This window comes from Orcinus orca, chromosome 5 (assembly GCF_937001465.1).
Source record: "Orcinus orca chromosome 5, mOrcOrc1.1, whole genome shotgun sequence".
In the NCBI taxonomy this organism is placed as follows: domain Eukaryota; kingdom Metazoa; phylum Chordata; class Mammalia; order Artiodactyla; family Delphinidae; genus Orcinus; species Orcinus orca.
Window position 1 is genome coordinate 128,869,485 of NC_064563.1, and position 5,233 is coordinate 128,874,717.

Sequence of the window (5,233 nt, forward strand, 5' to 3'; positions counted from 1 at the left end):
TACTGGGCATATACCCTGAGAAAACCATCATTCAAAAAGAGTCATGTACCACAGTGTTCACTGCAGCTCTATTTACAATAGAAAGGACATGGAAGCAACCTAAGTGTCCATCAACAGATGAATGGATAAAGAAGATGGGGCACACATATACAATGGAATATTACTCAGCCATAAAAAGAAACAAAATTGAGTTATTTGTAGTAAGATGGATGGACCTAGAGTCTGTCATACAGAGTGAAATAAGTCAGAAAGAGAAAAATAAATAAAATAAAAATGAATAAATAAATAAAAATAAATTAAAATAAATAAATAAAAATAAATACCATATGTTAACACATATATATGGGTTATAGGGGCAAGACAGGAATAAAGATGCAGACCTACTAGAGAATGGACTTGAAGATATGGGGAGGGGGAAGGATAAGCTGGGACAAAGTGAGAGAGTGGCATGGACATATATACACTACCAAATATAAAATAGATAGCTAGTGGGAAACAGCCGCATAGCACAGGGAGATCAGCTCGGTGCTTTGTAACCACCTAGAGGGGTGGGATAAGGAGGGTGGGAGGGAGGGAGATGCAAGAGGGAAGAGATATGGGGATATATGTATATGTATAACTGATTCACTTTGTTATAAAGCAGAAACTAACACCATTGTAAAGCAATTATACTCCAATAAAGATGTTAAAAAACAAACAAACAAAAAATGGCATGAAATTGCTTGCCAGATGCTATTTTACCTGTGGTCTAAATTCTTATATTTATATAATATTTTCCATCTTGTCACTCCTAAAAATAATCAAGCTTCCTGGAAATTTTCAATGTTTCGAAAAGTGAAGGAATGGTGGGACCTTCTATTCTATGTCTCTTGGACAAGAGCTGGTCTCCGAGATGGAATTCTTTGGCTGCTCTCTGTAATGCCTCCTAAATGCAATTGATCTACACATAAAAACATTGGGTTTATTTTTCCCTCACACCGTTTGCAGATCACAGTACAAATTACAAACACGTTATTTATGTCCTTGTCTCTGCTCACTGGTATGACCAGAATTGAACCTGAGAGAAGGGTATAGATGTTTAGCTGCCCATGCTATTCATCAAAATGCCTGCCTGGAAAAAACAAACTCATTGCTGTGTGAAATAATGCTTCAGTTTTCAGACCTCCACTGAGACAAAATGTCTAGAGTTCACAAAATTCAGGAAATGTAAATTAACAATTTCTCCAGTACCTCCTGCTCAACAATAACAAGTACTCAGGGGAGTTCTAAGTGTCCTTGGAAAATAAATGGGAGTTTGGTGACTTCCACACAAAATCTCCTGTGACTTAGGAAATGTCATGTAGTTAAAAATAGTATTCAGTGACTGGATTCAGGGCTACATTTATTCTAAACTAATTTAAAATACTTATTTAAATTTGGGGTAAATATGATAGCCTACACAGTAATTCAAAAAATCTAAACTCTCTTTTCTAATGTAACAAAAATCCTTTACAGAATCATTGACAAAATTAAGTGAAATTGAAATCTTCTTTAAGATTTTATAAGCAAACAAAGCAGGAAAGGAGGAAGGAGAAAAAAAAAAAAGGAAAGAGGGACTTAAAGTAACATCTTAAATAACATGTTAATTGTAAGTGGCTTATTTTATTAACTACATGGTCAACAATTAAGTCACAATTACATGGGACTTTTTTCTGTGTAATCCAAGTATTAAATGATATTTGTATTGACCATGGCCAAAGATAAGATGCTAAGATTATTCTTCCATTTCATTATTTCCCATGTGTCAGGTAAACTGAAACTAATCAGAGAGCTAAATACAAGGTTTTCAGTTCTAAGACCTAGACTTTGAAATTCATTGTAAATATATATATATATATATATAGTCATTGAGCATTAAGAAGTAGTTTGTGCATTGGTATTGGTCTAAATAATTTTTCTAATAAATAAGATGCTTTCATGACCTATCTGAAGACAATATTTTGATGGCTTTCCCTAAACTGTAACATTGGGAAAGAAAAAGATACTACATTGATAAAACTTCTCTGTTGAAGAATTCCTGGCATTGCTGAATTGATAGGAATGTTATTTTAAATGTGAAATAAAATACATTTGCTTATTTAAAAATGTCTTCAGAAAGCAAATATTTTCTTAAAAACATACATATGTAATCCATACTATTTTAAATACTTGTAAACTCTTTAAAGTTTCCCAAAAAGGAATTAGAAAGGGATATTTAATAATGAACGTAAGTTTAAGTCTTTTTTATATCATTTATATCATTTACCAAACTTCTGCAGGATAGTTAGGTTACTTCCAAAATGGACAGTTTACTACCTTCTTAACTGTGTAAATAATAAAACAAACAAAAAAATATTTATTAATCAGGTCAATGATAGTTTAATATTTTAAAAGCAAACTTTTAAATTTTTATGTTTTGTCAATATGTAGTTCACACTCTGTATTTTAGGTGTGATATTTTAAATCCAAAATCCATTTTATGATATTTATTAATTTGTATCTTGTATATAAATAAAATAAATGTATATTAGTGAAATAGTTTAGGAATTTCAAAAATTTACTTATACCAAAACCACACAACTTATTATATGCAACACATGGCCATTAACATTACAGTTTTTGGCCTTTTTATAAGGTAGCTTACATAAAAAGAAAGTTGCTTATTCCTTGTCTGTCCTAATCTATGAAGTGTTGTAATCAACAGACCCCATCCCATAGGTTTTCACTGTGTATTTAAAGCATACTTGATACCTCCCTTCATGAAAGGTGAACAAACCTGAAATTCCCACCTAGAAAAAAAACGTTAACTCAGAATTATCAAATCCTGAAGTTTAAGCAGATGGACACCAGAAATGGATTATGGGCAACTCTTAAATCATTCATCTAACTACATAGTATAGGAAGTTACAGTGTTGGCCGAAAGAAGACACAGGTTTCTCACTAAATTTTGTTTCAAAGGGTTTCAAAATTCTGTGACAGATTTTTGATCATGTTTTTATTAAAAAGTATTGATTTTAAAGACTAATAACTTAAAGCCACCACACACACACACACACATACACACACAAATGATCGACAAAATGTTCCTCTTTCCTTCTGAAGGTTTTTCAATGTATTGTTATTATTTCATTAACTAGTCATTTACTATTCAACTTAAATCGCCAGTTGATACAGACAGTTCTGAGATGGGTCTTCTACCTGCCACCCTAATCTTCTAGATTTGGGTGGCAGGTATTACGGATAGTATTCATCCTGAGCTTTCTGGGCAGACACGGTGACCTTGCCAGCTCCAGCAGCCTCCTTTTCCACTATTTTGATGACACCCACAGCAACTGCCCATCTCATGTCATGAACAGCAAAACGATCCAGAGGAGGATTATCAGAGAAGCTCTCAACACACATGGGCTTGCCAGGAACTATTTCTATGGTGGCAGCATCACCAGGTCTCAAAAATTGGGGGCCATCTTCCAGTTTCTCTCCAAATAGCAATCAATCTTTTCCTTCAGCTCAGCAAACCTGCAAGTAGTGTGAGCTGTGTGACATCCTGCACAGGTCCATAGCCAGCATTGATTTGCCCTGGGTGGTTCAGGATAATCACCTAAGGCTTGAAGTCAGCTGCTTCCATTGCTGTGTCACCGTTGCTGTTACCAGCCACATTGCCAGAATGAATATATTTGAGAGACACATTCTTGACATTGAAGCCCATATGGAAGAGCTTCACTCAAAACTTCATGGTGCATTTTAACAAACTTGACTTCAGTTGTAACATTGACTGGAGCATAGGTGACCACCATGCCTGGTTTGAGAACACCAGTCTCCACCTGTCCCACAGGGATAATACCAACATGAACAATTTTGTAGATGTCCTAGAGGACAGCCAAAGGGCTGATCAGTTAGATGAGTTGGTAGCAAAATGCAACCCAGAGCTTCAAGCAGCATGGTTCCATGGGCATTGCCATCTTTATGGGTTAATTTCGATCCCTTAAACCACAACAGTTTAGCATTTGGCTCCAGCACGCTGTCATCGTTTCAACCCAAAATTAACACAAATGCTACTATGTTAGGGTTGAGCCAATTTTTTTAATGTAGGTGCTGACATTTTTTTTTTTTTTTTTTTTGCTGTACACAGGCCTCTCACTGTTGTGGCCTCTCTCGTTGTGGATCACAGGCTCCAGACGCGCAGGCTCAGAGGCCATGGCTCACGGGCCCAGCTGCTCTGCGGCATGTGGGATCTTCCCGGACCGGGGCACAAACCCGTGTCCCCTGCATCGGCAGGCGGACTCTCCACCACTGCACCACCAGGGAAGCCCCGCTGACTTTTTAACAATATCCTTGTACAACTTCTGGCTGAAAGAATCTATTTTGTTAATATCAACATTTAGTTGTTTCATACCCAATGTGTAGGTCAGAAGGGCATGCTTCCAGGTCTGCTTGTTCTTGGATAAACCTGTTTCAAATTCACTAATACCAGCAGCAACAATCAAAACAGTACAATCAGCCTGTGATGTGCCTGTGATCATGTTTTTGATTAAGTCTCTGTGTCCTGGGGCATCAGTGATGTTCAAATAATACTTTTAGGTCTCAAATTCCCACAGGGAGATATCAATGGTGATATGACATTCATGTTCAGCCTTCAGTTTATCCAAGATGCAGGTATCCTTGAAGGAGCCATTTCCCATCTCAGCAGCATCCTTCTCAAACTTATTGATGGTTCTTTTGTTGATCCACCACATTTGTAGATCCGATGTCCAGCAGTGGTCTACTTGCCCCAATGTAAGTGTCCAACTATAATGATGTTGATATGAATTTTTTTCTTTCCCATTTTAGCTTAGATTTAGTGGTGATTTCACAACATCTGTCTGGTGATAAAATTGTTGTAAAAAAGCTGTGAAGGAAATCTTTACAATCATGGATTCTACCCACAGTCTTCAAATGATATATGTAACACATGATTTTACACATAAACATGAAATTAGCTTTTACCTTGTCTGTGGCTGTTCAGTCTTATTACCTGAGAAGTCTGGAACCATGGTACTAAACTTGACCAAGAATATACTAAATAGTAGGACAACTTATCTGACAAATTATCCCCACAGAGGTCACCCTGTACTAGCTTACCTACATTGTTATTAAAAAAGCATAGATGTTATTTTTGTTTGTTTGTTTTTGTTTGTTTTTAGTTTATATAGCCTGGCTTTAGCTGCTAACTTAGTAT

At 36.1% G+C, this 5,233-nt stretch overlaps 1 pseudogene; it reads right to left on the minus strand.

Annotated features, from left to right (window-relative positions):
* Nucleotides 1–3,252: 3,252 nt before the first annotated feature.
* On the minus strand, nt 3,253–4,840 carry LOC101273996 (elongation factor 1-alpha 1-like; annotated as a pseudogene).
* Between the last annotated feature and the right edge of the window lie 393 nt (nt 4,841–5,233).